Source organism: Elephas maximus, chromosome 12 (assembly GCF_024166365.1).
Source record: "Elephas maximus indicus isolate mEleMax1 chromosome 12, mEleMax1 primary haplotype, whole genome shotgun sequence".
Classification (NCBI taxonomy): domain Eukaryota; kingdom Metazoa; phylum Chordata; class Mammalia; order Proboscidea; family Elephantidae; genus Elephas; species Elephas maximus.
The window spans coordinates 88,669,181-88,679,744 of NC_064830.1; positions in this window are offsets into that span (position 1 = coordinate 88,669,181).

The following is a 10,564-nucleotide window of genomic DNA, read 5'->3' on the forward strand; positions in this document are numbered from 1 at the left end:
GCCAGCCACATTGGCCTCTTGCTGCTCCCAGGACACACCACGCATGCTTGCACTGCCAGGCGTGGACACTTGCCTTGGAACTCTTCCAGATCTTTCCCTTCAGGTCTCTGCTCAAGGGTCAAGGGACCAGAGAAAACGTGTGAGTACCTTGCGTGGAGTAGAGGTTCCCCAAGCTCTTCTCCCTTCCTTTGCCTCCTTATACGCTGAGCACTCGCACCACTTGCCAAGCATTGCCGTCAAGTCGATTCTGACTCATAGCGACCCTATAGGACAAAGTAGAACTGCCCCATAGAGTTTTCAAGGAGAGTCTGGTGGATTCGAACTGCTGACCTCTTGGTTAGCAGCTGTAGCACTTAACCATTACGCCACCAGGGTTTCCCGCACCATTTGCAGTAGCATATATGTTTGTTCTCTCTCTCCCCTCACTAGGATGTAGGTTCCATGCTGCAGGCAGTTTCTGTCAAACTGCCCCCCTCACCGCAAGCCTGGCACAGGGCCTGGCACAAGATAGGCCCTCCATAACTCTTTGTCGAATTGGTGAATGAAAGTTCAATACTATCTGAGGGGCAATAAAGCAATAAACCAGACAAACAATCCCTACCCCATGAAGCTTACTTTCCAAAGAGGAAAAGACATTAAATAGGTTACATAATTGCCTATGAAATAGGAGTGAGGAGGGCAGAGGGAAAAGGAGAGATGAGGAAAACAAAAAATATCCTGACCAGATCAAAGGGAAAAGGACTCCTACCCAAGAATTTGATCTGGGGCATGTTGGTGGTGGTGGTGGTGGTGTCGAGTCAGTTTCAGCTCCTAGCAACCCTACAGGACAGAGTAGAACTGCCCCATAGGGTTTCCAAGGAGCGGCTGGTGGATTCGAACTGCCGACCTTTTGATTAGCAGCCTTAGGTTTTAACCTCTGTGCCGCAGGGCACCTAACCTATATTAAGTATGTTTTTAACCTCACCATTTCAAAACTTCTGCCACCCCACTGCAACAATAAGGGTGGATACCTGGGACAACATTCCTTTTACTTTACAACGGATTGTTAAAGAGCAGTGGGGAAATCTACAGATGTACCCAGAACTATCCGGTTCCCTGGCTTCCTGTAGGAACATCACCTCTTCATAACTACCAACATGTCGGAGAATTCCAGGACTCTCCACTAGGGGGCGGTGGCTTTCTCCTGCTCTGCCACTCCACCACCACCGTATCTCAAGGTCCTGCAGTCTCGGGCATCCTCCAAGATCGTACCACACCAAGGTAGCTAGACCAAAAGGAGTTCTAGCCTCACCACACACTGCACAGACACCAGACCAAGGCCTGGAACCCCTTAGGTCCTTGAATTTAGCCTGGGCCACCTCCTCTTGCTCATAGCGAGTGCTCTTCTGGAGGGCCCTTGGTGTCTGTCCTTTTCTGCTTGTAGTCTTCTGTCTGGACCAACTTTGTTCATGAAAAAGGTTCTAATAACATTGAGCTTCAGGAGGGAAGGGGATTGTATCCTTGCTTCCTTTTGTCCCAGGATGCTTCTTATCTTTACGCAAATTTTCCCAACTCCAGGGACAGCTAAGCGTGCCAAGGCAAGGGGTACTGGAAGGGGCAGCCTCAAAGTTTCCATTGTACCCTTCATACCAGTAAATAGATGCCTGATTGATCATCACTGATGTAGAGAATTCCCAAATAGCAACTCTCTCAAAAATGTAAAGACACACCCACTGCTCTAGGGCCTGCTTTGGGGAGGAAATGTGGGTGTAAAAAAAGTAATTTAGAAAAGTAATTTACTGGCAACCGAAGGGAGGATAATGCTCGTCGCCCAGCCTTTGGTTAATGGACCTTTGGGGCAATGAAGGAATTCAGGGGTTTCCATTTGAGGGCATAGAAGGACAGAATGAAGATAGTGGCTCCAGAGGCCAAGAGCATACAGGGACAGCTGAGACCAATGTGGGAGACAGTGAGCCCTGACTTGGGAATCCTCAGAGAGATCATAGTGGGGGCTTGATTTTCCTTACTACATGGCTCAAGTCATTCCATTTAGATATCAAAGGAAAATGGTAGAAGGTAGAAGATTTGATTTCATATTCAATTACAATTGTGAGAGGACCACAGCATGCTAAGAAAAATATAAGACCTGGTGGACTTCTGAGCACTTAGTATGTTTCTTTCTTTCTTTTTTTTTAATTGTACTTTAGATGAAGGTTTACAGAACAAACTAGTTTCTCATTACACATATTGTTGTATGACATTGGTTACCAACCCCATGACACGTCAACACTCTCCCGTCTCAACCTTGGGTCCCCTATTACCAGCTTTCTTGTCCCCTCTTTGCCTTCTAGTCCTTGCCCCTGGCCTGGTGTGCCTCTTTAGTCTTGTTTCGTTTTATGGGCCTGTCCAACCTTTGGCTGAAGGGTGAGCCTCAGGAGTGACTTCATTACTGAGCTGAAAAGGTGTCCAGGGGCCATACTTTCAGGGTTTCTACAGTCTTAGTAGGTTTCAAGCACTATGCTGAGCACCTTACATGCATTTACTCATTTAGTCTTTCCAAAAAACCAAACCCATTATCATGGAGTTGATTTCAACTCATAGCAACCCTATAAGACAGGGTAGAACTGCTCTATAGGGTTTCCAAGGCTGTAATCTTTACAGAAGCAGATTAACATCTCTCTCCCGTGGAGCGGCTGGTGGGTTCCAACCACTGACCTTTCAATAGGCAACACTAACCACTGCACCACCAAAAAAAAAAAAAAACCTATTGCGGTTGAGTGGATTCTGACCCATAGTGACTCCATAGGACAGAGTAGAACTGCCCCATAAAAAATAGGGCAGTAAAATTTTGCTGAAGATCATTCAAAAACAGCTGTAGCAGTATATCAACAGGAAACTGCCAGAAATTCAGGCTGGATTCAGAAGAGGGCATGGAATGAGGGATATCATTGCTGATGTCAGATGGATTCTGGCTGAAAGTGGAGAACACCAGAAAGTTGTTTACCTGTGTTTTATTGACTATGCAAAAGCATTCAGTTGTGTGGGTCATAACAAATTATGGATAACGTTGCAGAGAATGGGAATTCCAGAACACTTAATTGTGCTCATGAGGAACCTGTACATAGATCAAGAGGTAATCATTCAAACAGAACAAGGGCATAAATGCATGGTTTAAACTCAGGAACCGTGTACATCGGGGTCATATCCTTTCACCATATTTATTCAGTCTGTGTGCTGAGCAAATCATCTGAAAAGATGGACTATATGGAGAAGAAAGCAGCATCAAGACTGGAGGGAGACTCATTAACAACCTGCGTTATGCAGATGACACAACCTTGCTTGCTGAAAGCAAAGAGGACTTGAAGCACTTACTAATGAAGATCAAAGACCATAGCCTTCAGTATGGATTATACCTCAGCATAAAGAAAACAAAAGTCCTCACAACTGGACCAATAAGTAACATTATGATAAATGGAGAAAAATTTGAAGTTGTCAAGGATTTCATTTTACCTGGATCCACAATCAACACCCACGGAGGCCAGCAGTGAAGAAATCAAACAACGAGCCACTAGGAGTACATAAAAAAAGTACATAGCAAGGTGTATATAAGTTTTTGTATGAGAGACTGACTTGATTTGTAAACTTTCACTTAAAGTACAATAAACACACACACATACACACAAAAAGAAAAGAAATCAAACAACGCATTGCATTGAGCAAATTTGCTGTAAAAGATCTCTTTAAAGTGTTAAAAAGCAAAGATGTCACTCTAAGGACTAAAGTGCGCCTGACCCAGGCCTGACTCACACGAATGCGAAAGCTGGACAATGAATAAGGAAGGCCAAAGAAGAACTGACGCCTTTGAATTGTGGTGCTGGCGAAGAATATTGAATATACCATGGACTGCCAAAAGAATAAATAGATCTGTCTTGGAAGAAGTACAACCAGAATGTTCCCTAGAAGCAAGGATGGCAAGACTACATCTCACATACTTTGGACATGTTATCAGGGGGGATCAGTCCCTGGAGAAGGGCATCATGCTTGGTAAAGTAGAGGGTCAGCAAAAAAGAGGAAGACCCTCAATGAGATGGACTGACAGAGTGGCTACAAAAATGGGCTCAATCATAGCAACGATTGTGAGGATGACACAGGACCAGGCAGTGCTTTGTTGTTTTACATACAGTCACTATAAGTCAGCACCTAACATAGGGTTTCCAAGGAGGAGCTGGTGGGTTTGAACTGCTGACCTTTTTGACCACGACTGAACTCTTAATCATTGCACCACCAGGACTCCTCATTTAGTCCTTACCAAAAAAAAAAAAAACAAACAACTCATAGCAACCATATAGGACAGAGTAGAACTGCCCATAGAGTTTCCAAAGAGCAGCTGGTGCATTTGAACTGCCAACCTTTTGGTTAGCAGCCAAGTTCTTAACCACTACGCCACCAGGGCTCCCATTTAGTCCTTACTACCTGTTATTCTAGGTCCCTGGATGGTGCAAATGGTTTGCACTCAGCTACTAACCAAAAGGTTGGCAGTTCGAATCCACTCAGCCACAGAAGAAAGGCCTGGCTATCTACTTTCATAACATTACAGCCATTGAAAATCCTATGGAGCACAGTTCTACTCTGACACACCTGGGGTCATCAGGAGTAAGAATGGACTCACTGGCAATAGGTTTTCATTTATTTTAGGGTTTTTCTTTTTTTTTTTACTTCAGCTATTTTTGTTGTTCATCATCTACTCTCCCTTCTTTGAGTGACAGCACCCCTAGTTTCCTTTGGGGAACCAGCCCTTCCATGCTCTCGTTCCATGTGGTTCAGGTGGGACTGACACCACTCCCTTGCTCCATGGGCTGGCCACATGACCGAGGTCTATCCAACCAGCCTATCCCATCCCCTGAGCCACAGCGATTGCTTCAGGGATGGACACACAACCCAAGTTAGGCAGTTCCTGGCCTTTTTCTAGACCTATTAGGAAAACAGTGATCTGTTTTCATCGGCATTGCTGAGCTTGTGGGATGTGAGCCTGGACCTGCCGGTGGCCATCTTTGCCGCGAATGGGGAGTTTCTGACCAAGCATGAAGCCTACACAGAGTAAATGAAGTACAGCCGCGAGATGGATTCTATGACGTTATCTGAGTACCAGGAACCATGTCTGAAATTAGATCTAAATGGGTTTTTCACTTCTGTGAGCCAATATATTCTCACAACCCCATTTAAGTTTGATGTCTGTAGCTTGCAATTAAAGGACTTTTGAATGTTACCCAAGAAACCTAATCTGTAAGGTCACTGAAGCCACCAGTATCTATGGGATCCTGCTGAGTAACAGTTTCCAATCACTACGAGAAACATTGATCAATACAAGCCACTAAGTGACTAGATGCCTACTAAGACTGAGCCTACTGGTGTATTTATCAGGACTCCTTTGGTTCCAAATTACAGGAAACCCAACCTAAACTGTCTTATTTGAAAAAGAAACGTCCAGGAATAGGACCTACTTCATGTGCAGCTAAACGCAGGGGCTTAGGCTTCAACCCCAGGATGGGTTTCTCTGCATCACTAAGGTCTGCCTCCTCTGGGTAGAGTTCTTCCTGGGGCTTCCTCTCTCCTCTAGGTGTCAGGACAGTCGCCAGCAGCCCCAACCTTACTCCTCTCAGAGTCACGCCCAGTAGGAGAGTCCCTTGCCCAGCAGTCCCATCCCAGAGCCTTTGCATTGTGTTTAGTTGGTGCTGCTCGGGTCCTGTATCTATCACTGATCCAATCACCACGGCCGAGGCAATGCAATTCTCTGAATGGCTGAGACCTACACCGCACACTCCACCCCTGAGCTCCGAGTGGTTGTTGTCAGTTGCCACCAGTCAGCTCACGTTGCCACCAGTCAGCTCACGTTGCCACCAGTCAGCTCACAGCAACCTCCTGTATAACAGAAAAAAACGTGGCTCGGTCCTGTGCCAGCCTCACAACTGTCCATACGTCTGAGTCCGTTGTTGCAGCTATTGGGTCAATCCGTCTCACTGAGGGTTTCCCTCTTTTTCACTGACCTTCTGCTTTACCAAACATGATGTCCTTTTGTAACAATTGGTCTTTCCAATCGCTAAGCAAGATGAAATCTTGCCTTCCTCATTTCTAAGGAGCATCCTGGCTGTGCTTCCCCCAGCACTGATTTGTTTGTTCTTCTGGTAGTCCGCGGTATACTCCGTATTCTTCACCAACACCACAATTCCAGTGCATCAGTTCTTCTTCCGTCTTCCTTTTTATTGTCCAGCTTTCCCATGCATATGAGAAGTTTGGACATACCGTGGTTTGAGTCAGAGGCAGCTGGGAGTGAAGTCTCACCCAAATTCGACTGTGAGAGGGTGTTTTTAGTGGAAAAATCAGGCAAGGGTTACCAGAAGGATATGGTGAACGTCTCATTTGATCCAACTCTTCACCCTTCCCTGTACCCATGCCCTTTGTCATGTAACTTTGCAGTGCCCTCCCACCATGTGCAAGGTGACTTGTTCCTTCTCTTGAATCTGGGGTCAAACATGTGACTTGCTTTGGTCAATGGGATGTTAGCAGATGAGATTCAATCAAAGGCTCGAAATGGGGCTTGTGCCTTCATGCTCACTGCCTCGTACTTTCTACCATTGCCATGAGACCCGTGTCTGGGCTAGGTCGTTGGAACAGAGCTGAATTAACACAGCCATCCTCTTGAGGCCAGCCTAGATCAGTGGACCAGCTAGCTGATCCCCACACATGCAAATAAGCCCAGCCACAATCAGCAGAGCATCCTAGCCAGCCCCCAGATGACTTCACTCACTTGAGGAATAAGCACTTATTGTTGCATGCCACTGTGAATTTGTGGCTGTTTGTTACACAACAACAGAAAAAAAGACGTCTTGGACTTTGTAAAATTGTCCTGAGCTTTTGTGTTTGAGTTTATTCTCCCTTCAGTTTCTTATCTATCAGATGTTTCCTTGATGCCCCCCCACCTACATTGCCATCACTAAGGTAGGTGCTGATGTCACTTATATTCAGCTAAGGGGCTGCAAGACACATCTCAGGAACCTGTAAGTGCCTTAGCTTCGGAGGATCTCGCCACTAACTCTTCATACAGGAGCCCTGAGACTAAGATGTCTCAGGGCTTCTGTATGAAGGTATCATAAAAATTTCTTTTAGGACTAAGGGCAGAGGTAGGGGAGAGAAATTTTACTTCTATAAAGTAACAGGTTTGTTTCTTCTTCAGGGACAGGGAGAATAACTGCCTTTGTATTTTTCCATGTTTTCCTTTATCCCTTATTGTCTCAGTTTCTTAGTGCTGCTTTAACAGAAATACCACACGTGGGTGGCTTTAATGAACGGAAATTCATCTTCTGACGGTTTAGGAGGCTAGAAGTCTGATTTCAAGATGGCAGCTCAAGGGGAAGGCTCTCTGTCTCTGTCAGCTCTGGGAAAAGAGCTTTATCTCTTTGAGCTTCTCCTGGTCCTTCAAGATCTATCTTCCCTCTTTGTCCTTGCTTGCTTCTGTGCTTAATCTGCTCTTTATATATCTCAAAAGTGATTGACTTCAGACACACCCTATACTGATACGATCTCGTTAACATAACAAAGAAAACCCTGTCCCCAGATGGGATTACATCAAGAAGTACAGGGGTGAGGATTCCAACACATATTTTGGAAGGACACAATTCAATCCATAACGCTTACCTACATAATATGTATTTTAAGAACTGGAGAGTATTACAGTAGGCATCTTCTCAAGAATGGGCTTTCCGGTTACACAGTTGATTATTGCAATGGTTGTCAATAAGTTGTACACCTGTAAAAAGCTGAACTGGCAAAAGTTTTGTGATAGATAAACTTAGAACAATGACAAAAAAAAAAAAGGTAGCTGCTGGTGCTGCTTATTATGTACAACCAAAAACCTCATGGGATTTGGTTCCTTGGTTTGGAGGCTTAGAGTCACTGTTTCATGGGACATCCCAGTTAAGTGGCCTAGTAATGTGTTTAGTACTTCTGTTCCACCTCCTGTTTGTTGTGTAATGCCTGGGGTCTTAAAAGCTTGCCGTCCAAGGCACAACCATTGGTCTCTATACACCTGGAGCAACAGAGGAAGAAGGAGACAGTATTAACTGAAAAAAGGCAAGACAAAAAATGGAAAATATGTGTTTTAGGTTCCTTTTGATTGTAAATGACAGAAAAGCACTCCAAATAAGTTTAAGGTAAAAGGTCTATTATGAGGACCCAGGATATATCATGGAATATAGGAATAGGAAGCGTGGCCTCAGACGGTAGATATTTAGAACCAGAAAACTGGCAAGTACCCAGCCAGTTACCCTCTTGGGCTCTCTGGAGCCCCATCACCTCTCATCTTCCTTCTCTGTCTTTCTTTCTTCTCTGTATTTCTGTTTGTCGATTTCCTCTCTCTCTCTGCAGCCCTACTGTGGCAAAGGAACCTGGGTTCCTTTTCTTCCTGGACACGCATTTCCCAGCCTCCATTGTGGTTAGATGTGCCATGTGACTTGTTTTTGTCAATGGAATATGAGTGGAAGGGATGTGTCCCAATTCCAGGACTGAACAGGTTAAGAAAGTGGATGTATCATTTCCATCCACCACTAAGGTCCTAGGGGAGAGCAGAGTCACAAGATGGGGGTCCCTGAACTACCACGTGAAAGAACAATCTTAGACTATCTTGTGAGTAACAAACTTCTGTGACGTTAAGTCACAGAGATTTGGGGGTTTATTTGTTACAGCAGCCTTTAACTAACACACTGATTTTCTCTGCTTCTGTAGGCTCACCACCAAACATAGCTGTCCCACAGCTTCCAAATTCTTGTATTTTTAATTTAAGCAGATAGTGATTTGATTCTTGAGCTCAATTCCAAACATCTAGCTTGGAAGAACTTAGGACCACTCCTAAAGCAATCAGCTGTGGCTGGTGGGGAGGGTCCTATGGTACAAACACGGTGGTAGGCCCCTCTCCTCACCAGTGGAAAGGTAGGGCCATTCTTTTTTTTTTTTTTTTTCCCTAAATTTTACTTATTTTGTTGCTGTTGTTGAGAATATACACAGCAAAGCATACACTAATTCAACAATTTCTTCATGTACAATTCAGTGACATTGATTACATTCTTCAAGTCGTGCAACCATCCTCACCCTCCTTTACTGAAATGTTCCTCCCCCATACCATAAACTCACTGCCCCCTAAGTTTCCTATCTAATCTTTTGAGTCGCTTTTGTCAATTTGATCCCGTATAGATAGAACTTGAAAGAGCTCAATGCTTGTTCTTTACTAGTTAAGAAAAACTATCATTTGGTTTTAAGAAGACTTCAGGGGATATTTTTCATTTAAGGTTTAAAGATTATCTCATGGCAATAGCTTCAGGAGTTCATCTAGCCCTCATGGCTCCAGAAATTCTGGAGTTCAGGAGAATTTAAAATTCCATTCTGCTTTTCCCTCCTTTTGATCAGGATTCTTCTACGGAATCTTTGATCAAAATGTTCAGTATTCCCAACTCCCCAGTTCTAAGAAACTTTTTGTCAAACCCAATAGGCTCAGGACACTTCTGTTTAGAATTGAGAATTGCCAGCTAACAGTAATTCTCCCATTGTTGACTTGAATTTCTCATGATTTTATTACCTGGTTTTCTCTCGTGGGTCCAGTATTTTGTTTCTAGGTGTCTGCTGAGGTAAAATGAGGTTGTCTGTAGAACTTAAGGAGAAAAGAGATTTTTTTTTTTAATTAAGCAATTCCATTTGATTGAAAAATCAACAAAAAATAAACACCATTTACTCTAAAAAAAAAAAAATGTTCAGTAATGGTAGCTGGGTACCATCCAGTTCTCGTCTCACGGCAAAGGGGACAGTTGTTCATGGAGACAGTTAGCCATACATTTTATGTTTCCTATTCCTGATTCTCCTTCTTCCTCTGTTGCTCCAGGTGAATAGAGACCAATTGTTGTGCCTTGGATGGCTGCTGGCAAGCTTTTAAGACCCCAGGCATTACACAACAAACAGGAGGTAGAACAGAAGCACTAAACATGTTACTAGGCCACTTAACTGAGATGTCCCATGAAACAATGACGCTAAGCCTCCAAACCAAGGAACCAAATCCCATGAGGTTTTTGGTTGTACATAATAAGCAGCACCAGCAGCTACCTTTTTTTTTTTGTCATTGTTCTAAGTGTATCTATCACAAAACTTTTGCCAGTTCAGCTTTTTACAGGTGTACAACTTATTGACAACCATTGCAATAATCAACTGTGTAACCGGAAAGCCCATTCTTGAGAAGATGCCTACTGTAATACTCTCCAGTTCTTAAAATACATATTATGTAGGTAAGCGTTATGGATTGAATTGTGTCCTTCCAAAATATGTGTTGGAATCCTCACCCCTGTACTTCTTGATGTAATCCCATCTGGGGACAGGGTTTTCTTTGTTATGTTAACGAGATCGTATCAGTATAGGGTGTGTCTGAAGTCAATCACTTTTGAGATATATAAAGAGCAGATTAAGCACAGAAGCAAGCAAGGACAAAGAGGGAAGATAGATCTTGAAGGACCAGGAGAAGCTCAAAGAGATAAAGCTCTTTTCCCAGAGC